This window comes from Acomys minous (assembly GCF_964271855.1).
Source record: "Acomys minous genome assembly, chromosome: 11".
NCBI lineage: Eukaryota > Metazoa > Chordata > Mammalia > Rodentia > Muridae > Acomys > Acomys minous.
The window spans coordinates 16,525,610-16,552,131 of record NC_140492.1 but is presented as its reverse complement, the minus strand read 5'-3'; the positions used below and the strand labels follow the sequence as shown (position 1 = coordinate 16,552,131).

The 26,522-nt window shown below is 35.6% G+C and overlaps 1 long non-coding RNA gene across 1 annotated transcript in view; it reads right to left on the bottom strand.

Moving 5' to 3' along the window:
- LOC311608896 overlaps positions 1–3,004 on the bottom strand; it is a 31,224-nt gene extending 28,220 nt beyond the window's left edge. Inside the window, exon 1 of the long non-coding RNA XR_014783175.1 lies at positions 2,958–3,004. This is a non-coding gene — a long non-coding RNA (uncharacterized lncRNA). The remainder of the gene's footprint in view (positions 1–2,957) is intronic.
- Positions 3,005–26,522: the final 23,518 nt, after the last annotated feature.

Genomic DNA, 26,522 nt, shown 5'->3' with positions numbered 1-26,522 from the left:
AACAATGATAGATTGAAATTTGAACTATAGCCTGGCCAAGTGACTCATTCAAAAATTTTCCTGCCATTCATACACATATTTGGGTTACTAATAAACAGAAAGGCTTCATGGGACAAACAATTTTTATATATTTATTTATTACTTATTTATCTGTTTCTATATATCTACCATTCCCTCTATTGATCTGTCTATAATCTATGTCGACAACCTATCATTTATCTATTTATCATCTATTATCTAATTTTATATGTGTGTGTGAAGGCAAAGTTGAGAGAGTTTATCAGTCAGTTTCCATGTTATGCCCTGAGATGAGATCTCTGACTGGACCTGAAGGTTATCAAATCACCCACTGTAGCTGGTCATACAGCTCCTCTGTCCTTGTCTCTCCACCCGCTCAGCACTAAGGTTATAAACTTATCACTCCAGGCTCCAGTCATGGGAGTCTAAACTCAGGGCTTCATGCTTGTGTGACAAACTCTTTATAGACTGAATCATTGACCCAACTGTGATTAAACATTTATTACATAAAATTTTAATCCCTAATTTTGTTGTAAGGTATAATCTAAAATTGTATTCACCTAAAAGTCCTTCCAGAACAATGTGATCCCATATTACTACCAAAGTCTTTGCTTATCTGTCCAAACTCTGATTTAGGGGTTAAAGTTATTATTATCTTACGTTCATTCTGCTCTTCCGTCTTCACATCTCTCATTTTAAATTTCATCATTCCCCAAACTTTTACTTTGCTGACCATTAATTACCAACTGTTTCTAGATTGGTGTGCTTCTGAAATACTTCTAGAGTATAGGTACTTCCTTTAGTATGCTAATATATTTCCCAACACAGTTCAATCATCAGCTTGCCAGTGTAATTTGATTAGAATACAGCATATCCATTTCCTTGCTTATTCTTTCGGTCCACAATATCAGTTCAGTGGTAGAGATAGACACCATATGGCTGCTAAAGCCTAAAATATCACATATCTAGGCCCCACTTGTCTGCCAAATCCTGATCTCCAATGTATTTTTGCTCTGTCAACTCTCTACTCTGTTTAGATTCATGATTTAGAAGTATGCATGTTCTACAGGAAATTTTGCAACATAACTTGTTACATGATGAAATCAGGTGCTACAGTTAACCTAATAAGCCACTACACTGAACCCAGGTTTAGTTAGATATGTGAATATTCTGTTGAATGTTCTTTTCCATTTACTTATATTCCCTTGTATTCTGTTTCTCTAGAGGTAGGTATACTGGCACTTGCTTTCTGTATGACAAATACTTAGAAAATAAGTATAAAATTTGCTTTTAGTTATTGATTCTTGATAACTGAAGATCCCAAGACAGACAATCTGCATGTAGTTAAGAGCATGTCAGAGTAATATAAAAACTATTATATTCAATAATTAGTAAAAAAAAATTTTATTGACAGCAGTTGAGAAAATAAAGAACAATTATTACTTTTGAAAATAGATACATATAATTTCCATAAAGTTGTCAGAAAAGTTTATAGAAATAGAAGACATTTTTAAAGTATGTTTAATAATAATGAGCCATATGTGTATTCTTAGATGGTAATAATATTACAGTTATCTTAAATGACCAAGACTCTAGGGAAGAAAACAATGTAAGTAAGTCTATCAAAGCTCAGAGCTTAGAATAGATGCAGAGTGAATATTGTGCTATTTTGAGGATCATTCTTATTCTGAAAACAAGACTAAGTTGCCCTCAAATCCCTCGTCTAAGACAGTTATGTGGAGCTGAATGTTAATTGAACAGTCTCAAGTGATGAGGGAAAAGTGGCTATGCCTTACTCCTTTTTATGTTCCAGATAAAGGTTTTATGTTTCCTTTATCAATGGTAGGCAAATTTCCAAGTGAGATCTCACAGTGATTCCATCATTTGCTGTTAACTCGGATGAGAAGAGGTACAATGAAATTAGAATGAAGAGTGATATCAAGGCTTCCTGAGATTTTATCTCTACTCTTCCCAGTACTGTTTAGAAGTACACTATGGTATAGTGCAAAAAAAAAAAAATAGCAGCTCTGCTTTTAGGAGAGTGGCTTATGGAGACTATAACTTTGATCTTGGATATTTTCTATATCATTATTGACCCAGGTTTGTCAATTTTACATAGTAGCATGATAATATAGCCAATTTGTCTCTATCCTACTTATCTGTCCCTGAGTCCAAAGGAAAAGAATATATAACAAATGAACCATTCACAATTAATATATAATTCAGCAAATACATACCTACATGTAAATTAAATAATATAATTTAATAACATTATTAAAATGTAATAATATACTTTGAGTATATTAATTGGCAATGTTATTTGAATATATTTACTAATTACATTTTATTATCTTCATGGAAGGATATATGGAATATGTCTATAAATTTATTTTTAAGTATTTAAATTTGAATTTGCATGTGTGTGTTTACTACAATGTTAATGAAAAATAATTTACCAGACGGATATTCCAGTATTTCTTGTCAGAGCTTGCATTTTCCTTTATCTTCTTTCTTGTCAGCTGTTTAAAATCTCAAGCCTGAGTGTGTTGTCTCTTTTTTATATTTTAGTTATTTTTGTACATTTAATTAAATATAACTACATCATTGTCCTCTCTCCTTTCCTCTATGCAACCTTCCCTCCAATTCCTTTTATGTGCCTTTCATTCTCCAATGGATAGCCTAATCACATACAAACACACACAAACACATGTGTGTGCACATGCACAAAAAACATTCATGCATATATGCACACATGCACACATGTACACACAAGCATACATATAGATACATAAACACATGCATAAACTTATATAGCCTGCTGAGTCTGCTTTAGTTTGTGTGTATATAATTTCAATGATTACTGATTTGTATTTGATAACCAATTAGTGGCTCCTTATTGGAACAGGCTAATTCTCCCTCGCTTAGCATTCACTAGGTACCTGCAGTTCTGTTGTTTAAGCATAAGAGCCTCTGAGATTTCCTCCCCTTCATTTTTAACATATATATATATAGCCACTGTTTAGATCTTATTAATGTAACTGTTCCTATGAAGATGGCGTCACAGCCGACTTCTTGGTATTCTAACTCTTACAATCTTCCAACCCTCCTTATGACATCATAGATCTTAGAAGATAATCTATTACTCGCTCTTTGCTAGGCCAGCATAATTTCCAATTGCATGCTAAATCTTACCTTTATCATCACAGAAAAATTGTAGCTACCACTACTTATGAAATAAAAACTTGACTTTAGAGCAAATAGAAACCATCACACACACACACACACACACACACACACACACACACACACACACACACAGAGCCCACAACTGGAAAAATTGTTGAGATAAAAGTTCCTGGGATGCCCAGACCCAGTGAATACATCTATAGCACAATTCTTAAAATTATTGATGTATTATCTTCTCAGGAAAAATATCATCATCTTTTCTGCAGCATTGGTTGGACTAAGCATCATTTTATCACTATAAATTTCTATCAAAGAAGAATCCAGGAATTCTGACTATATATGCCCCCAACAGATAATGTATGAAAACTTTCCTATGAAGACATTCTAATTCAATTAAAGTCTAGTTTTGCAGCTCACTCTTTTAGCAAACTCTGCCAAAAAAAATCCTTATAGTCCATAATGGGATCAAGATATCTTAGAAATTTCAGTATAGGGATGTAAGATGGAAACAGAGCATTGAGAATCCAAAATTAATAAATTATTGGAATATAAGAAATAAAGAGAGATGATGGAAGGAGAAAGAAAAGTTTAAGAAACGACTTTCAAATAATTTTTAATGTTTTGAAATTGGTCAACAAATTTTCTTTATTAACTCTAATTCTGATATATACAAGAAGTATTTTAAAAAACATTTTTCCACTGGGTATAGCTGTACGTGTGTTGAAATCCAGACTCAGGAGGCATAGACAGTTGCTCTTTACTAGCACAAGGCTATCATGTTCTAATACAGGCCAAACAGAAGTACATAGTGAGACCTGTATACACAAAAAATAATTAAAATACAAGCTGTATAATTTCTTTAAGTAAATCTGCCATCTATTGCTTTCACCACGTGGAAGTAAAAAAGAATAGAAAAAAAGCAATTATCTAAAAAGGATGACTTTAAAGAAAAGACATGGGTTTGTAGATGACTCAGGAGAAAAGTCTTACCAAATATGGAGACTTTAATTTAGAACCCCATAAATCACACATGAATCTTACTGGCCATCTAATCTAGTTAGGCTTTGTTTTCCATGAGATATATATACTTCAGATGTTAAAGATATTCTGTGTACAGTAGATGACAACAAACACAGAGATCTACCAAAGAATAACATTGTGAAATGTTCGATCCTCAGTGGAACATCTATATTATGCCTCCTTTTCCAAAGATCATGGATCATTGCACAGGAGAAAGGGAAAGTCTGTAAGAATCAGAACTGATATAGATATATATGAACAATGCCTTGTAGAAACAGCAAGGCAGATTCATATATGAACTCATAAAAGGTATACCAACAACCCCAATTTAAATCACAGCATGGAGAAGGAAGGTGGCTAAAAAGTTCTACCACTACCTGAGGTGCTTTTGGCAATTGATAGCTACTGGAGGAGACAGTTTTCTTTGTTGGATGTATATGCGGACAAGGATATGCTGACCAGGATCCAATGGATGGCCACACTGTCATGGATATATGGGCAATAAAAATGTACCAGATAGTCTTAGGCCACAGGCTTGAATAGATAAGTAAGGGTTGTGTATTGGAGGAGCTGGAGATAAATATTATTAAAACATGTTATAGGAAATTCTTAAAGAGCTAATAATCGTGTGTGTAAATGGATGTGAAGAGTGATAAAATGATCAAGGAAACACTCACTAATTTAACTTTCAGCCTCCAAGTACATCACACACATGTACACACATGTATTTTCACCAAAATACACACTTTCTCATGTACACTGGCACATACAGATGCCTACACACCTCACATATCACACATAACAAAATATGCACATATACACATTGATGTAAAGAATATTTTCCATATAATTATGTAAACATTAACATCAATATGTGGATATAGATGTTGCATACAGTTGCTTATAACTCTGGTGGTAACCCTAAGAACTCTACCAATGAAACAAATGAGGAAGATATGAATGATGTTCTGACTGCAAACTATTAAAGTAAATACCTAGAGGTTGTCTAGCAGGCACCCAAAAGTAAAAGTGTTTATGTGCATTCACTCACCTATTTAAAGAATATGAACTCGGGTTTTTAAATGGATAGTAAAGGAAGTCTCATTATGCAAAAAGCAGATTTTTATAACTCTAGAAAGAAAATGCCAAATAGTACAAAAATCTGGATGCATAGTTGAATAACATTAACAGTTTCTAAAGATAAAACAGGAAATCCTAAGAATAAAGTGGTGTCCATTTTTATTCTGCATTCTCCAGTAATAAATTGAATGTTTAAGCAATACCAAGAAGTAGGGCCTGGGAGTGCAAATTCACCCCAAATGACAACAAAGTCCCCCAAAATGTATTCACAGATTATATTCAAATATGAATGAGCAATAAGTGGAATTTCTAATGAAGGATCAAGCATTTTTAAATGTTTAAGTGCAGTTGAAACAATATTGTTATTAATTTTTGTTACTAGAACTCACATTGCAGTACCCACAAGAGCTTCCATATTACAAGTCTGGCAGTCCTGGAGATATTTGCCTATAACTCCAGAAAAAAAAAGATTCATAAACCTTCTGACCCATGTGTACATACAAGTGTACACATGTGCACAGAAGCACATACACAGAAATAATTATTTTTAAAATTTGGACTGTATTATGTCCTTTGCATTCTTCTAATCCTTATCTTTCTTTTGCATCTATGGTAACTTGGCATATAAAAAAAGCTGTATAAGTATTGGATTGTTTGACTTCATGAACCATATCTTATGAGATAGTTGCAATTGGCTCTGTACTTTGTTTTTTGTATTATTGGTAATTGTCAGTCTGTAATTTTTTATTATGTATACTTATTAATTCTGTATGTATATACACATGTGTGAGGAGGAGACATTGCATGTCCTGGTGCACAGGTGGATGCCAGAGACCAACTTAAAAGAGCAGCTTCCCTCTTTCCACTACGAGGCTCCCATGGACTGACTTTGGGGTCTCTGTACATTGTGAGTGCTGCTTATTGCCTACTGTCTTTGCTGCCTGGATACATTGAGGAGAGAGCCTGTTCCAATGTTACCTCTCCACGAATGTGCTCTGTTTCATCTCAGATCCATCAAGTCAACTGCTCAGAGACTGTCTGAAATTGTAAGCCAAAGTATGTGTTTCCTACATTTAAATAACCTTTCTCATACTATAACAATGACATTAATCAAAATAAAACATCTGCCGAATCTTAATTCAGGATTTTTAACCTGGATACCTGAGTTGATTTTTTAAAAGGACACAGAGAGATAGAAGAATTAAAAACAATCAATGTTTGCATAGTGGACTACTCAGCACCAAAGAGCTGCAACTATAAAAGACAATCCCGAATATCTTAGCAGAAAGAAACATGCCAAGATGTCTACAAGTCCTGCTCCATAATGATAGATTGGATCCGTGACATTTACATCCTGTTTGTTCCTCCATACCCAAATATAAGCAAATCTATTGACTCACTTCTAAAAATAGATTGGAGGAGAGTGATGAAATATAATACTAGACCTGGGGTTTATAAAGTAACTTGTTTATCCATCATGTCCTTTAACTCTGTCTCTCCTGGATCAATAACTGCAGCTAAAACCACTTGCCGTGAATGAGAAATTCCTGCACTTTGGCACAAGTAGCCAGTATGGAAACGCATTCTGCCACTTGCCAACCTCATGTGTCTTGTAGATGTTTCAGTCTGCTATTGGTGAGTCTTGAAACGGCTGCAGTATCAAGATACTGACTTCATCAAAGCTGGTCACTACTATTATCTGCAGAATCAAATTGAAACTGGCAGGTCTCTTTGACAAAACTCCTGCATAATCCATTATGTGAGTGCCTAAAAGAAGAGCTTCCCTTCATGACTGTAGAGTATTCCCTTAAGCACAAAATATATGCTAATTTTATTTGTATCTCTGTTAGAACTGAGAATATAGTAGGTTAAATATATGTCAATTTTAGATTAAATATCTATTTAGTAATCTATGTATATCTATTTTCATTAATCTAATTGTAGCTGTAAATGAGCTGGGATAAATTAAAAATATTTATACTAACAAAAGTTTCCTCTCTCCTTTTATCATTCCTCTACATTTTTAGTTTGTATATCTCAGATGTCAATTACAAGATAGTTTATTATAAATTTTCTCACTTTTATATGGCTACCATATTCAGACTACTACTTATTGTCTACTTTGCTTGGAAACTTTTCTTTGTGTTATGGATAACAAACAAATACCACTAAATCTGCCACTACATGTTTCATTCTTTAAATGGAATTTTCTTTAAAAGTAATCTATATATCCATGGAAAACAAACTAGACTTTTATAAACACAATTTTTCTGTCCATGTAAGTTTAATTATTTAGTTCAGAAACAAGGATCATTTCTGAGAAAGAAACATTAAGTTTCAAATGAGAGTGAAAAGTGGTATCTATATCATTACTATTTTAAAATGAGAAAATATGGTTATATCTGAAGGCTTGCTATTTCATACTAAGAATGAATCAAATCTGAGAGGATATCTAATATAAACAACCTTTCATATGTACTGTTTGAGGCAATTTCCTAAAAACTGGGCAAATATGTTGAAAATATTTTATAAACCTTCTTATTGAAACTGAACCCTTTTTCTTTTTAGTTTTATTCAGTTGAGAAAGAATAGCATAGGAATGTCCTTTCTGAGGATACCAGTAGCAGTGACTTGTTTATGTATCTTTAATGTTAATATTTTATGCATTGTACATGCAGTTTTTGACATAACACATTTAAAGTGAGTTGAGCTACCATCATCCTTAGCCAATTCCAATTTGCATACTAAATGCAGGTTTTCTCATGCAATACAGCACCGGCATAAATTTAAAAAACTGAGAATCACGAAAAAGGTTTTTCAACACATCTCAGTTCAACAAAGAGACAAAATTTACCATGCTACGTAACACCTTGAACAAGGTTAATGTGATATGGAAATTGTTGTACCCAGAAGAAGATTTTTGCTGTTGTTGATGATAATAATTTTAAATAACCACATAAGTCTTCCATGAGGCGTATTTATCCATAAGATGGATATTCAGATACTGCTAAAAATATAGGTGTAAATCCATGAAATATAAGACTATAGCGAAAGCAAAATCACCAAGTATAACACACATAAACCTGAACATCTAGCTGAATTAAAATAAGTGGACAATATTTTTTTTCTAAGCATAAAATAGCCAACTCAAATTTTTCACAAGAAATAAATGTTCCCTAAATATAATAATCAGCCTTAATCAATTTGCAAATGCAAAGATAGTGACAGTTTTGAAGATGCAGTAAACTGTATTACATTTTCCTGAATCCACAGCAGATTTTACTTTCATGAACTTTCTTCTTACCTAAGATAATGGCCTAATTCAGAAAATTACTTATAAACAACATACAGATACAGATACACACAAAGACACACACACAAGTGCATGCACATGCACATACATCCATTAGAAAAATATATATGATAGAAAAAAGAAAATAATTAGAAGAATAACAATATTTTTATTTACAATTCAAGTGCAAGTCCTTGTGAGCTATTTGACCTACTTGAAGCTGTCTAATATTTGATTATTTTATAGAATTTGAATTTTGTAGTAATAAACATATATTCATAAGTAGATTATTGAAATGAATGTTTACACATAACCACTCCCAGGAATCCAAACTTGCTCATTCATACATAAGTGCGTACTAATAGACAGATGGAAATGAATTCTACCAATTATCCAAGGGTAACCAGAGAAATAATTCATTATCATTTTATGAAGGAACAGATGCTGGAAAGGTATAGAAGAATTTCAGGCATCAGCTAAATACAGAATAAATTTGTCAGTAAAAATTCAGACAATATTTTTCCAGATGATTTTTACTACATGGCTGGCCTGCATATATACTGGACAATTATAAAGCTGATCTTCAAAGCAGTTCACATTTTTCACAATTAAATTTGAAGAACAGCTCAGCGGTAGACCATTCCTCTCATATGCGAGGCTCTGTGCTCAAATCTCAGCACCAAAGAGGGGGAAAGACGAGGTCTGAAAAGGTCGTCTCGAAGCACTGATTTGTAAAGTAAAAGTGTCAGAAAAGTCTTGTCTTCTAATAGTAAATAAATACTGTGTTTGCTCAGCAACACCTCTTTTCACATTGATAACGTCTGGTAAGTGCACTTATGCAAATCAGACAGAATCTCTGCTTATTTCAGCCCTGGTTTTAATGACTATTTTAATTTACAGAAATGGAACAATTTCATCAAATGACAACTGACCTTTGATACTTGTGAAAATAATATATTTTTGATTTTTTATACATGTAAGTATAAATATGCGTGTTTGTATATTTGCATAGATACACAATTATGTATTCAATGACTATGGGTATGAAAGAACACACACATAGTACAATCTCTTAAACTTAAATTGTTTGAAATTTTCTTTAAAAGAATTCATTTAGATGGCTTGTTTAGGCATTGCAGGACAACTGTGAGGTGTAGTGTTCATGGACTGAGCCTCCAGGAGAATTGGCACGGAACTAATGAGACAGAACATGTTCAAACCTCAGAAATCTCAACCTTGAGATTTAAAATCTCATCTCAATAACGGAAGGTATAGGACAAAGCTCTCTCCTTGTTTCCAAGCGTGCCTTAGGAGCACGTGACAAAACCTCAGTGTGGTTACAAGTCATCTGCTGTGTGAGCTTGTCACCTGTTATCTCTCTCCATGTAAACAGAGCATCACTAGCATCCTAGTACCAGCCAGGGAAAGGCATTCATGGTCAAAACCCTTTCTCACTGACCATGGTGTACAAGTCCCTGTTTCACATTAAATAAAGCATGCCCACCATCTATTTCTCCATGGATCACAGATTATCTGAGAGTTGCTATTTGTTCTGAGCTGTAACACTGGAAAGAAGGACCCTACTTTTCCCTGAAGAATTCATTGCTGGACCCCTGGACTTGACTTCCGGTCAGACTGTTGCCAAAGACCTTCAGGGCCACGGTAGAAGCTCACCAGATTACCGCAAGCATCTGCTGTTCATCATAGAGTCAGTAGAGATTGCCACTGCAGTCTTTCCAGTACCTCTGCTCAGCAGTGTCCATCTACCATCTGAGGCAGTAAACTGTCCACTGTTCCTGATGCAGCCATTTTGTCTTCCTGTGCTGAGTCTGGCTTTCCCACTTCTTGGCTCAGCTCTGAACCTCCACATTCTAGCTGTAACCTGGTCAGATACAGTTCACTCACATGCTCTGCCACTAAGGCAGCTGTTTAGCCCAAAAGCTGTAATTCTGCTGTTCCCGATGTAGCAATTCTATTCACCTGAGTCAGGTCAGATCTGCACCTCCACTTGACAGTCTGGGAGCCCTCAGTTCTCCTCAGTCGTTTGGCCTGATGCCAGAAGACCCGTTAAAAGAGCTGTGATACTAAGCTATTGCAGAGAGGGTCTTCTTCACTGCATGCTTACCTGAGAGCTGTAAAACTTATTACAGAGAAAATCTTCTTTTCCTGCACTCTGGCTGGACTGGAAATCCTGTAGCATTGATCTCGTTCTTCGACACTCCTGAGGGAAGTTGAACTTTATCATATCTGTCCAGAGACCAATGGTGTTCAGACCTTCCTGTGAAGAAGTGCGTGCTTCCAGATGGGTGCCTGGAGGCCTCTCCACGGAACATGGAACTACAGTACAACACTTGTAACATTTGGTTAATTGAAGGAGCTCTGATTATTCTTTTCATCAATACAAACTACCTATGGCTGCTAGGAGGTCAGTATGCTAATTTTTATAATATGTGGTTTATATGAGCGATATATTACAACACTTTCCTGCACAGCATTTTTTTTACTATACTGGCTATATATTATAAGCAATAGAAAAAAAAACCTAAGTTTTAATTTGGTGTATACATAAAAGAAGATATCCTGGCTTTCAAGCACTAAAATATCATTGTCAATGTCACTTGGTAATTTATCTTTGATTCTTTCATCAGAATTTTCAGACAGAAAAATAACCGTTTTTTAACCAAAACATCTAGATGTTTTTGAATGTTTTCAACTAATCTTTCTTTCCAGAAAGAAATTTCCAATACATACCATGTTTATACTTCCTTGCTTATAACACACACACACACACACACACACACACACACACACACACATACAGATACACTCATGCACAAATGACAAGTTTCTTTCAATATAGTGCTGACCAACACATATGTAACTACTAATACTTTGATTAAAGTCCATTCATATTCTAAGTGATCTGCAATTTATTTAGTCAAATTCATTCATGTAAGAAAAACCTTAAAACTTTGTCTCTTCCTTTTCTGTTCTTTCATTTTCTCATTTTATTTGATCTTTGAGAATTTCATATAATATATTTTGAATATATTCCTCCCAGATCTCCTCCCAGACTCACTGTCCCTTTTGACACAGGCAACATTGTTCCCTCTCTCTCTCTCTCTCTCTCTCTCTCTCTCTCTCTCTCTCTCTCTCTCTCTCTCTGATCTTTTAAAAAAATATGAAGTACAATTTGTAAAGTCTATCTATCTTTGACTTGTGCCCTTTCAGTAGAGCATGGTTGACCTGATCATCAACACTAGTTTATATAAAACTGAGTCTCCCTCTTCTAGGCACTATAATTTGCAAAATTTAACTACAGGTTAAACGTTTGTCCATCTATCTCTCCATGCTATAATATTTTTGGCCTTAAGATTGGCCAGGTGTTGCCTATAGTTTCACTACTGAACTCTACTCCCCAAAAAACATGGTTACCGGTATTGAGTCATTGTCTCTATATCTTACAGATTTTCTTCTTGTTTTCAGGGATTCCGTGTCATATTGGTGCCACTTTTATGAATGAACATTCTACAGTCTCTTATTCTCTAATCTGATCAGTTGAGAGTCTTTGTATTAATCACATATAGTATAAAACAAAAGCTTTTCTGGTGGGGTAGAAAGATTCACTGAATTCTGGGTACAAAAAATAATTAGGAGGCAATTTAAGACTAATGCTATTTATTAAGGTAATATCATCTTGTGTCTTTATGGTGCTTCCATATAAGATTTAAGGATATATTTAATTTCTATGAAGAATTGCATTTAAATTTTGCAGAGAATCACATTGCATGTGTAGATTTTTTTAGTAGGTTGGTTATTTTCTATTTTCTGTTATCTTTTTCAGCTTTATTTTTCAGTGTCTTCAAGACAAACATCAAAATATGTCCTTATTCTCACTTATGGTCCACTCTTTATTAATTTTATAAATAGATTTTTATCCTGAAATATTTACCCTAGTACCTTTGTAAATTCTCATCTATGATTCACACACTATGAGTTCAACAAAGTTGCTCCAAATCTTAAAGTAAATCTTTTATTTCAAGAAGCAAAATGCAAATAAAATACGACTTTAGAAAATAGTTGAATAATTCAATATAATTGATAATAGTGGAATGGCTAAATAATAGTTGAAAATAATTAAATGTAGTTCAGAGGGTTCAATTTTTTATGAAACATTGAATGAAATATTTTTTGCAAAGACACCAGAATGACTGAAAGTTGAATATGAGTTACTTGAAATTAAAGTTGTTATAGACCAAGAAATCCATTAAATGAATTTCGATGAGAGAATTATATAATGATTGTATATTTCATTGTATAAACTTTCTTAGGTAAAAGTTAGTGTTAAGATCTTAATATTAAGATAATTATAAAGAATAATAAAAACTAAGTATTGAGGAAAAACAAAATAAGAGCATATACTTTTTACAATTTTTAATTTTGGAGTTGAACATTAAAAAGTACATTTGTGGTTAGATACTGCATATAAATACAAACATTCTCACAGACACAACTACTTAACTGAAAGACAAAGAAAGTTAAACTACCAAAACTAAGACATAATACATAGTATCAAAACAGTAAAGGAACATTGGCACAAGAGAACACAGTACATGTATGCATCCATGCAATATAAATTCCAAAGGAGAGAAAGGCAGGAAAAAGAGATGTTCTATAGCAATTTCCTCCAAGATAAAATCTTCAGTCTAGGAGAGATGATAATCTTGTGAAAACTCAGTTGTTCTAAGGCAGTCTTTCTCAACATGTGGGTGGCAACCACTTTGGCAAACCTCTATCCCCCAGAATATTTATGTTATAACTCATACCTGTACATAAATTGCAGTTATGAAGTAACAACAACATTATTTATGGTTAGGTTTAAAATTAACTCTTAATCACCAGATGTAATGGTTGTTTCAGAGCCTTACTGCCTCCAGTAGGCTCTAGATTTAGGCCAGACATTTCTAACATCAATACAATCTAATATAGGCCCTGAATGTTTTTATCCTCTGAGACTGCATGCTGAGTAAGTTTATCTTTTCTAGAATCCTATAAAAAGAGCTCGTTCTGAACTCTGGCTAACTGTCTCAACTCAGCTGTTCTGGATCAAACTCCTTTCCAACCTGACTGATTCAATCTGGCTTTTTCAACATCTTACTGAATTGTTTAGCATGGCCTCAAATTAATTCTAGCAATCCGTTATAATCATCTGGCTCCCTCTCATTCTCTGTCTTCTTCATCTGTGTCTAGCTTGTTCTCTCTTCAACCTTTCTCTATAAAGCTCTCCCCATAAAACTGCCTCGTGTCGCTCTCCCTCTGTATTGCTCTCTCTTAAGTCACTTTTCTTTATCTGTTCTCCTGATAGTTGGGCATATCCTGTTCTATCAAATTTACTCACATTTCTTACTTTGTCTGTGTCTTAATTAGACATCACTTTCAAACATAGCTGCTTCCTTCTACAAACAAGCTTACCTACATTGTTGAATATTAAATGTGTGTACTAAGGATGTTTCTGTATTCCAGCCAGATCATGCTGTAATCCAGAATCTGTTTTAGGACAGATCTCAGAGACCTAGAAGGTCTTTTGATGTGATCCCTTGCTAGAGCTGCATGGTGCTTGATTAAAACTCCTCTACAGTTCAGGATCTCAACAGCATGAAAAACTTTATTACAGGGTCATAAGATTAGGGAGGTTGAGATCCACTGTTCTAAGGGAAAGTGAAAACATTCAAGGCTGCACGCAAACTATTAAATTAAATAAATAAACAACCTGTTTACTTCAGAAAGTACTGAAACTGAAGGAAGAACAAAACTCTTTAAGGACAGTGAAGACAGCTAAAATACTCAGACCAACCAAAGTGTCTTGAGAAAGCAGAAATCACTGAGGTGCTCAGAAAAGGCTCCAGCCAATTAAACTACCTGGAAAGAACACTGTGTAATCTGTTGATCAGCCTGTAGGGTGTGCAGTATGCTGCTTATTTTCTTACTCCCACATAATCTCTGATTTCTTGTATGAGAATTGCTTTCATGGAACTATGTTAGTTTTTCTATGCAGGCTTAGAGAATCAAATTCTGGTTTACAGACTCTGTGGCAATGACTTTATAAAATATGCTATCTTTCAAAACTTTTTTGTTCATATCTTAATTCATTTAACCTTTCGTAAATTTTAAACTTTAGAACATGTGTAGGCGACAGCCTACACGACATCTGGCCAATGCTTTTTAAAAGTTAGAGAGGATCCCAGCCCTCAGGGAGGCAGAGGCAGGTGGACAACTGTGAGTTCAAAACCAGCCTGGCCTAAAAAGTGCTTCTGGGATAGCCAAAGCTACACAAAAAAACTCTGTCTTGAAAAACAAAAATAAACAAACAAATTAATTAATAAAATGTAATAGGGGCTGAAGCCTTACGCTGAGGTATTTCTCTTTCTAGTAGTGTACAAAGAGTATAAACCAATGACTGGGGCTTATACAACAGTAAGACACCTGATCTATGTTAAAACGAGAAGGTGTGTGGTAAAGGAAATCCACAGGCAGTTTTGCTTAAACAGGAGCTGAATATGTGTATAAGTATAATAAGAATACAAGCAAAATTCAACATATATACAAGATCTCTAACCGAATAAAAAGTGAATATATATATAATATATGCTTTTCACATGTATATGTATAAAACATAGCATATTTTTGTGATTTGTCATTCATAATTACTATAAGGAAAAGGGCTAAATTTCAGTAGAAGTGTCTATACAAACATAACTCTTATTTCAAAGGGAATTAGAGGTTTACTCTTAGTTAAATTTTAGTGAAAATGTACCAGCCCAACATGGAAGCAAAGACATAGAATTTATAAAGCCACAGAAAAAAAGAAAAGCATAAGAAAAGACATTTTATCTTTTTTTTCCCTAGAGAAAGAATAATGTAGGTAGCTACAAAGTATGTGTGGGGAATAGTCTAAGCTGGGCATGGCACATGTCTTTAATCCCAGCACTTGGGAGGCAGAAACAGGAGGATCTCAGTGAGGCCAGCCGGGTCTACAAAATGAGTCCAGGACAGCTGGGGCTGTTACACAAATAAACTCTGCCTCAAAAAACAAAAAACAAAACAAAACAAAATGGAGTATATTCCAAAAGTTTTCTAGATGCTGAAAGGATGGTAAATGAAGCACTGAAAAATATAATGAATGGCTTTTAAAGGGAATAAAAGAGGCAAAGATAACTTCACTCTGGATTTCTAACATTCTAGTGGTTCAGAATCCTAAACTTCTATTCAATGGGTCAGCTTTGATGAGTAAATGAACCTGCTTTGTGGCTGGAAACATGGTTGATACAGGCTAGAAAAGCAAAAGCATAAATTTATTCACTAAAGTCCATGAAATCCTTAATTGAGACCCTGGACTGAAATAAAACAAATATCTTTCAAATGATATTTATGTGTAATACTAAAAAATACCATCATCATCACAATTACGTCAGTAATAGTTTCTATGATATATATGTGTAAAATTCATTGCGTGTTTACACTGTATAGTTCTATCAACTGTACAGAAGAATATAAATAAATCTAAACTAATTGTCTAGAGTACCTTCCTTCTCTTGCATGAGTCAAAGAGTCTTTTCTTCCTTCACAAAATAGTCCTTGCTTTGAAAATAGCTATCCTAAGATCAGCAGGGGAATGAAGAAGATCTGAAACACTCTGGTGCTCAGGTTCCCAGAGCTGGCAGCACAATAGTTCCCTAGAAAGCTTCTGATAGACTTCAAAGATAAAGAGCCAAAGGTAAAGGCAAGGTCAGCCAGAACAGTCCATAGAATTGCAAGCATTTGTAGAGAAGTGCCCGGAGGTAATTGATAAAAACTGAAGGTGTAGTCCACTGAGATAAGAAAGGATGAAACAGAAGAGACTAAAATATTCTGCTGGGAAATACTGAGGTAATCCATAAAGTGTATTTTTTTTTTTAGTTCCTTTCCATTTCACAGTCCTTCAACAAAGTCTTTATTTTGAGAATCTAGAAAGGTTTACACAAACAGCCAGGAATAAAAAATAAACAAAAAAGTAGAATAATCTTTAAATTCACTTTCTAAGAAAAAAAATTCACTTGCTACCATAGAAGGTGGGAAGCTGGCAGTTATTTTTAAATAATATTTTAGATAACTATAAGCAAAAACAATTTACAAAAGGATTATGAGCACTTAACTAACTTAGTTGGATTTTAGGGGAGAAAAAAGAGCTAAAGCTTTCAGTAAGCACCCATATTTAATCTGGATCCAAAAATATAAGAGCGAAATTACAGATAGTATAGCAACTCTTGCCTTAAAAAACATCTGTACAACATGCTCTACCTTGCATCATTCAGGTCACAATGAAATCCTAAACAAGACTCAATAAGTGTGGCTTCTCTTAGCCCTCTACCCTAAACTTCCCCAGCTCAGGAGGGGTGGGGTCACTTTCCTTTCCTTAGCTTCTCTTCCCTTTAAACATCTGCCCTTTTGAGCAAGGATTCTCTTGAACCTAAGTTCCTCTCTGATCCTCTTTTTGTTGTGTAAGGGTTGGCTGAAAATCACTGAAGGAAGACCCCAGACTCAAATAGAATATAAAAACATAAAGCACTCATTCTGCAAGAGTAGCTTGCTTGCAAGGGTCAACCATCCATAAAAAAATGATGGCAAACAGGAGGCAAAGTTCACAGGCTCTTTTAAAGGCTTATAGGGGAATCCTATCTGTGGCTACATGACTCTAAATAACTGGGATTGGCCAGAGCTAGTGGAGGCTATACGATTCTAGGCAGGAGCCTTTTAGCAATGTTCAGTCCTCACATTCTTACCTCAACTACTATATCATCTCAAATTCTTGAGTGAGGTCTAAGGGCTGGTTTTGGGATTTTAATACCATGAGATGAACATGAGAGATTCAATCAGGCTCACTCTGACCCTTCATTCCTCCGTGTCTTTATGTACGTGAATCTAATCTTTGAAGTTGTAACTTCTATCCAGTATACAAGGTATTGCATTGTGCCCTTAAAACTATAAGTTTGACAGCATTGATGGTATCTTGGACAAACATGAAATAAAGTCTGTCATGTACAGAGCATACATAAATCATGATTAGGAGAAAAAGAAGTAAGGGCCTATTTTCTGGTATATCAATTGGTAGCAGTTGACCCTATGCCAGAGAGGTTGGGTTGTTTGTTTGGTTGGTTGGTTGGTTGTTTTGACTTAGCATAACACCTTGTTAGGTGGGACAATGGATGATGGGTGATGTAGTCTCTTCTGTAACTACTTCTAGCTGACATTAGGATGTTATCAGAGCCAGGAAGGCTGAAAAGCTAGTCAGTCTAGGCAATGTGGCACTTATCAGAAGCATCTGATTAGCCAATCCAGTTCAAGAGACAGAGAGCTATCACATGATCTAGACTGGTTTACATAAGCTCTCAGCAACTCCAGATCTCAGCAGCTTTCAGTCCATTGGTGATCTTTTGATAGAGTTTGTTAGCCAGGTGAACATCTGCTAGGACAAATATAGACTAGGGAATAGAGTTAAAATTGACTCTAAGACACCTTTGAGATCTAGTAAAAGCTATAGCTTTGGGTTAAAAAGAATGAGATTTTTTTCCCTCAGTCCAGAAGGCTAGATACACATATTGGCCAAACATGTTTGGTTTCTGCATGATGAGAAGCACCCTTAAGTCTGTATTTAGAAGACAACCAAAGGGAAATTAAAATCTTGAACTTGTGACTGAACAATAAGCAGTCAGTGATCCTCCAGGTTATCAGAACTTTATTAATAAACATTAAAATTCTGAACTTTTGGAAATCTTATAAAAGTATAACACTAGTATATAACAGGGAAAGAAATTTGAAACATTTTCTCATATGTCTTATATCATTTTCTTATAGCTCTATAACTTGCATTTATATACGTTACATCATCTTCTTAGATCCTCCAATCTTATTAACTAGTATTTACCAATCTTCAAACATGTTCTTAGATCCTCAAACATTTCATAAGATCCTCATAATTTAAAATTTAATATCTTCAGACCTTATATAAACTTTACATTATTTTCTATCCAGTTATTCACCAGAAGACACATGCAAATGATTGCTGGGAACATTGGCTGAAATTAAGGAATAGTAAAACGTTATATTGCAGTCTGTTTGTCTTTTACATGAAGTCTGCTTGCAAGGCAAACCTGTTTGCCTTTTTAAATAAGAGACATAGTACCTAGTAATTTTAACTAGCTAATTACTTAAGTAATGAATTAACAGTGGATCTAATTGTCATCTAGCTGCCAATCTACCATTATCCTAGGTGTGATGAGAGACCAGCGAAAGGATAAATTTTAACCTAGATTAATTTATCATTTGTGTATCAATTAAAATGACATAGATGACTATTTGACAACCTAGAGAGCTGTCTCAGGCTCCTATGGTTTCCATGGCAACATGGGCAGAAGCAGTGTGGCCATCAGACACAGAAGATGTGGGGCTGATGACTGTGGAAGAAGACCATGAGGTAGAGCTACCTTTCTTTTTCTCAGGAATGTGAGACAGTAACTCTCTGGGTATACAGTTTGTCCAGAGTTCACATAGGACCCTAGCAGCAGGCAAAGCTTTGGGAGCAATCTTGCCCAGTAGTTAGAATTCCACAATCCAGAGTTAATGTCATCTGTTATGCCCAAGTCTTCTTGGAGACCTTAAGGATAAACTATCAGGATCTGGGACCCTTTCTATGACAATAAATTTATACATGTTAAATGCCATATTAGCAGATCTCTGACATGCTTGAGAGCCAGCATATCTGAATTAATCTTTGTCTGTCTTTAGTTATCTGCTCTAAACCACACCTTGAAAACATAAAACAGAATGTTATGAATCTATATTCTGCAAATAAGCATTTGAGGACTACATCTATCTCAAGTAGATATAATAGGCCAACTTTGCTTATAGTCACTATTTGTTTAACTTTGAAAACATATGCAGGATGCTACATAAAGCCTAATCTTGTAATTAACTGTATCAGTTCTTAGCATAACTTTAAATATATTTCTGAACTAATATCAAATCAAAACTCTCAATCATAGGTACAGTTAAGAGAGTGGCAATCCTACTGATCTTTACCAACTGAACAGCAAAAGCTTAAAAGACATAAGTTGCATTTGGAGTTTAGACAGGATTTGAACGGGCCTGGCAGCCCGCAGTAAAGATGGCAGCAGAGCCATGATTTTCCCATACAAATATGGTGGCTAGTCATGTGATTCTCTTTAGTCTAACTGGTCCTGAAGCTATGGATCCACCCTTTTTATCAACATGGTGGCCAGTCATTTTTGTTGGAGGCTATGGGGGATACCTTAAAAAGATACCCATATTCAGAAAACAAGGTTAAAATATTCCTAAGGCAAGGATTTTTAACCTTTTTCAGAGTGAAGGTACAGCATAATAACCAAGCTCTAACACTGTATCCAAAATTAAATGTATCTTTTGAACCAACCCTTTCCAGGGTCAACAATACAGAAGTTTCTTATTCTGAATCAACTTTTGTAACCTTATGACTTTACCATCATATAAAGAATACTTTAAACCAGGATTGATTCATATATACAATATGTTGTAAGAATATAACTGAATTTTAAAATCCACAACAATTTAAATGAGACTGTTTATTTCCTTAGTCCACAATGGGATAAACCAGCAAGCAGAGGGCTCATTAGGACCAAGAGGCTCTATAATTGTTTACTTATTCCATGTGGCTATCTCAAGATAGTGGCTTCAGAGCATGGCAGACTACAGACCAGATGGTCCACATAGTTGCTATTTAAAAATATCTGTGTTTCTATAGATGTTGCAAACACATATGCACACATATCTTAAGATATATAAACCGGAGGTACAGCTTTACTACCTCATTAAAGAAACATTGCTTTAAATCCTATCTTTTATAAGTCTAGTTTTCAACACAGGAAAGGAAATACATGAAAATCTTATCACACTCTAAAGTATCTTTAGAGACCTGTTTTCTTGGTCCCCTCATGCATGTGTTATTGCCTAGAGTAGCTCCTACCCTGAGTTACTTGTTTTAAGCTAGAATTTTGCTACGTATGTTACATATTTTAAGTATACCCAATAACCAATAATCTATAACAAAGACCTACAGAACATTGTAAACCTATACCTATAAGACCAGTCAGAAATAAACATATAGTGGCCACACATCCATCCATACACTCAAAACAAATGAACAAAAGCTGTCATACCTTGCTACCTGCTGACTCCAAGCAGGAACTAAGGCTTGCTTCCCAGCAGTGTTTTTTCCCAGCAGTAGGTACAGGGGACCACAGCAGTGGAGTGGAGCCAAACCCGGGGCTCCACAATCCTGCAACTGCCTTTTGATGCCCTTGCCGCAGCTCTTAGCTTGGAGCTGCACAGAGCAGAGCCTGAAAACTAACTAAAGCCAGCGGCCAGGAGCCAACCCATCGGTGTCAGGGAAGGCAGTGGCACAGTAAGGAGCCCCCTAGCACATATGTGGCCCCAGCAGCCACCAAGGTGGACAGTGGGCCCATAAATAAATCTTTGTAGGCTGTGCTGAGCAGACTAAAGCCAGTATGGGCCTCAAGAGCCCAAGGTGGCTTGCACAGAGCAATCAGGCCTTTTAGAGCTTAGAGCATGCCATCTGACTCATGATGATTTCCCAAAAGAAAGTACAAAGACAATCAGAAAAGAAACAGAACACAGACACAGAGACAGAACTAGACTCCTGGGGGACCCAAAAAGAAAGCAGAATGCTGAGGGTGGCCTGTCCGGTAACCGAGATCTATCAGGCAAGAGCATCCGTTTCGCAGTCATTAGGACCAGAGACAGAGTGCCACATTTGACTTCCTGCTGAGGGGTATCCAGAGTGTCCTCGGACCCCCGGCCTGAGAGGAAGAAGTGGATTGTCTACCCATCCTCCAGTGGCTTCCAAAATGAATCGAGATAACTAAATTCAGAGGTACAGTGTCAGAGACAGCAACAAACAGAAATGGTGGTGATGCGCCGAACTCAGCAATCAGCGGAGAAGTGTCTGCTCTCGTGGAAACGTTCAACTATTTAGTTTGGAGCCCATACTGTGGCAGATGAGAAATAAATCCCATTCGTCACTACAAACTCTTGTAGGAAACATATAAAAGATTTTAAGGTCAAGTTCTTTGTCCATCTAATGATACAGCTCTTCTCACACAACACGCAGTCCTGAGAGGCCTTATCATGCAATCTTCTGGGGCACTACAAATGAGGAAGATGATCAACTAATGAACAGCCTTACCATGAACCTAAATGGCTGCTCTGTTCTGGATGTAGATTCAGGCTGAATCTGGTTCAGCATACCAGCATCTTTTTTTTTTTTAATTAATAAAAGACTATTCATTATCTGTTATCATTACCTGACTTTAAAGGCATTCTAGTACTAACATTCATCTACATAAATGTATTTTGAATGTTTCTTTATTTAATGGGAACCTCACCTGTAAATAGGAAGCAACAGGTGAACACAAACTTTAAACAGTTTTACAAAATTGATAATATGGCAATTCACACTTGTCCAGAGAACACTTTATGATAACTTAGAAGCAGGTAAACAGGATGATCTATTACTGCCAAATTGAGCAAAGTAATCTATAGAAGGGAAGTTTTAAAAGAAAAAAATTCATTTATTGTTAAATCTTCACTGTAGCTTAGTAGCTAAATTCACTATCACTATCTATATCTATATATATGGAGAGAGCTAAATCATAATCAAATAAAATGTATTTAGTTTCAAATAAACATGTTATATTTAAATCCTATGTAACAAAGTCATGTATATGGTCATTTTGTGGTACGTTAGTCACCTAGAAGATAAACCATAACAGGAATAGCTTTGAAGAAGTTTCTAAATTGGGTTACTTTAAGTGCGAAGGCTTACACTAACTTTAGATGGCTTCATTCAATGGGCTTAAATAAACTGAGTTAAGCTGCAATCTGACCAATGTCTCAAGCTCCTGCCAAAGTAAATGTCCTGATATGATAAACCACACCCTCACAATCTCAGCCAAAGTAAAGCCTTCCCACCTCAAGAGCTGTTTTCACATCTTTGTCTCCTTAGAGAGAAGAATAAATAATACAAACTGCTATACAACATTCTGTAGGAATATCAGAATTGTTCATTTTTTTTTTTTACCAAAACTAACACTGTGAGTTTATAGTGGATTTTCTATGCGTCTTCATGATACAGGCTAACATTATCAACTGCATTTGGTGTCACATCTTTCCCAGGTGGGAATCAACATAAAAACTCTCTTCTTTTGGTCACCAGGAGGTGATATGACTGTCCTTACTCCTGGCGCATAGCATAACTGCTCATACTCTTCACCACGCTGAATAGAGCAAAGTGTATCTCATCGTCTTGATCTCTGTAATCCATAAACAATTTTTCTCCAAGTCCGACACCTACTATGATTGGCTGTGTGATGATAAGGCTGCTCTTAGAACTTTTCTTTCTTGTCAAAAATGGATATAATAGTCATACATATTAGTATTGTATGTTACATGATATAATACATTTTGGCATTAAGAGATACTTAATGAATACGAGCTTTTTACATTAAAAACCATACAGTGTGAGTACCTAGACAAATTCCAGAAGGGACCAGGGAATATGCTAAATATATAAAATACATATTTAAATACCAAATATGTTTACTAAAATACATTACAGATTGTAGAGCAGAGTTAAATACCTAACCTCAATTGGTTATGTACTTCTATGCATCAATTATTATAAAACACAGAAAAAAAAGATGCTGGGAGATAGATCAGGATTTTACTTGGAAGTTCAATGTTCTAGAAAATCAAAACTAAGCTGTTTGGCAGTACTAAGAGGCTGCATGCTGTTGGCAGTTCAGATTTTAAAGTTCAACTGTCATCAGAGCATTTTTTTTTCAGTTATGTTCAACTGCATGCTTAAAGATGTAAAAGAAAATAGTCTTTAGCCAAAATTAGGTTTTATTTTGAAGGTGTGAGGAATGGAAAGAGCAGATCTATATCTTAAGACAAAGCAGGTAAAGGCTACAAGGATATAGTTTTTCCACGAGTTGAGTAGCCAGAGCCACTAAAAGAACTTTGTTATATTGTGGGGTACGTGGATATAAATGAGTAATACTCATTAGATAAAACCAGTTACTAAACTTAAGGAAATGTTGGGTGCATTTTGACTCTGCATTCATCACAGGAATTTCAGTCATAATTAAATCACTTCCACTCACAATGCACATAACAGAACAAGACAGATGACTATTGCCCAGAAAAACAACCAAGAATTGTACTCACCCATGATAGAGAGAAAATCAAGTATTTAATAACCACATTGATGCTTGCTGACTCTTAAAAGAAGAAGGATTATTTATGAATACAGCAATGTCCACTGGAAACATAAAAGAAGCTTGGTGGTGAAAGTCTTCACTTACCTGGAAAGTGGAAGAGAGGGAAGACTTCCTAGGGGGGATTCTAGGTGAGAGAAGCAAGGGAGATTGTGGAAATAGAAAGATCCAGAGGGTCCTAGAAATCTACTAGAATATTATGATGGGAAGATTTGGGCCCAGGGGTCCTGCTCAAACTATGGCACCAGCCAAGGACAATACATGCAGTAAACTTAACCTCTACCCAGATCTAGCCAATGGACAGCACATTCTCCACAGTTGAGTGGAGAGTGAGGACTGACTTTCACATGAACTCTGGTGCCCCATATTTAACCATGTCCCCCCATGCCACTCAGAGGAAGGACAGCAGGCTACCAAGAAGAGACTTGATACCCTATGAGCATATACAGGAGGAGGACGTCCCCCTCAGTCACAGTCATAGAGGAGGGAGGTAAGGGGAAATGGAAGGAAGGGAGAAATGGGAGGATGCAAGGAATGGCATTACAATTTAGATGTAATATGAGTAAATTAATAAAATATATTTTAAAAAGAAACTTGGTGGAATACGTCTCAGTTTTAATGAGTGGAGGGTATCAGTTACCAGTAAATTAGGGAAAACAAAAGAGATGATAGCAGGAGGTGTAATTTGATCAGAGAGGTATAGAAAAAATGATGGTGAGAAGCAAACCAAGACAAGAGGAAAGCCAATACTCTGAAAAAATGCAAATAAATAAAAAATATAACCATGTTCATTTTCTTAGGATTAGAAAGCAGGAGGGAGGGAGGAACAGGAGGATGCAAGGTACAAGGGATGGGATAACAATTGAGATGTAAGCTGAATAAATTAATTAAAATTTTAAAAGGAAAGAAAGTCAATCATGCAGAACTCAGAAATCAGCCTAGTATTTGGCTGTGGGTCTCTGCATCTGTTTCAATAAGCTGCTGGGTGTAGCTTCTCAGAGCACAGTTATGTTAGGTGCCTCTCTGCAAGTGTAGTGGAATATCAAAAGTACTAGGGGTTGGCTCTCTTCCTTGTCTGGCCTCAGTGGAGTGTGCTGTGCTTTTTTAATTTTTTTTCCTTTTTTAAATTAATTTATTCTTTGTTACATCTCAATGGTTATCCCATCCCTTGTATCCTCCCATTCTTCCCTCCCTCCCATTTTCCCCTTATTCCCCTCCCCTATGACTATTCCTGAGGGGAATAGTCCTCCTGCATATTAGCCCAAGGGGCGTGTCCCATGAAAGCCTTCACGTACCAGGAAACTGAGACAGAGGGGAGGACATTCTATTGGGACTCTAGATGAGAGAAGCATGGGAGAATGGCCAAGTAGAAGGATCCAGAGGGTCCTAGAAACCTACTAATGTGCTGTGCTTAATCCTGCTGCCACTAGAGGTGCCAGAGAGGGTTGCTACCGATTGGGGGACCTCTTATTCCGGGTAATGGGGCCAGGGATAGGGCATGAAGGTAGTATTGGGAGGAGAGGATGTATGTGCTGGGATCAAGATGTGAAGTGATTAAACAAATAAATGAATGGGGGAAAAAAGGAAATTCAATTCTCACACTCAAAAAGGCGACACCCAAAGATGAAAGTTGTGAAGAGAGATAATTGGGACTAGAAGGTGGTGTGTTCTAGTGGCTTAGATAACACAGTGAAGGGTTTTAGGAGCCATGGTAAGTAGCTGATATGATCAAATAAATCGATGTTCAGGTCCATACAGGTAGAGGGTGTAGCCTTGGTTTTCTCAGAGTCTTCAGATGTTGGAAACAATACAAATATTGCAGTGATAATTGTCTTTGTGCTCCCTGACACAGAATGTGCTATGGCATTCTGAGAGAAGAAAAAGGTCCATGCCAGAAGCAGAAAAAGTATGGTCTTCTTTTAATATGCACCAACTTTACCAACCAACTATGTAGTAGAATTCAGGAAAATGAAAGAAATTTAGGAAAATCCTGACAATTCTTTAAAGAAAGATTTGTGCTATGAGAACAGCAGCTTTAAACTATAGAACCTTAGAGTCTATTCACTGTGCTCTCTCTCTCTCTCTCTCTTTTTTTTTTTTACTAGAAACCCCAAACATGCTGTTTTCATTGCAGATAGAGAGCCCAATAAAAGTCCTAATGAACCTGACATTCACTTCTGTCAACTACGTAATGGGTAAGTACATAATTAGGTATTGGGCTATAGAAATTTTTGGAATTGTGTATATGATTTCATTACTAAAAATTTGTTACATTGATGAGCTTTTTGCCTTTGTATTTTATCTAGCTGAATTGTTGAATAGGTAATTATTTTTTAAAAAAAGAGATCTATTCAACCAACAGATTAGAATAAAATGCTATTGAAAAGATGGTGACACAATTGGTTTCTGACCAACTAAATGGCTTTAGGAAATAGCAAAATAATAACCACTTAATTTATTACATATCTTTTTTCCTTCCTTCTTTCTTTTTTTTTTTTCATTTTTCCTTGCTTGTTTATCTGTTTTTGTTTCCTATAATT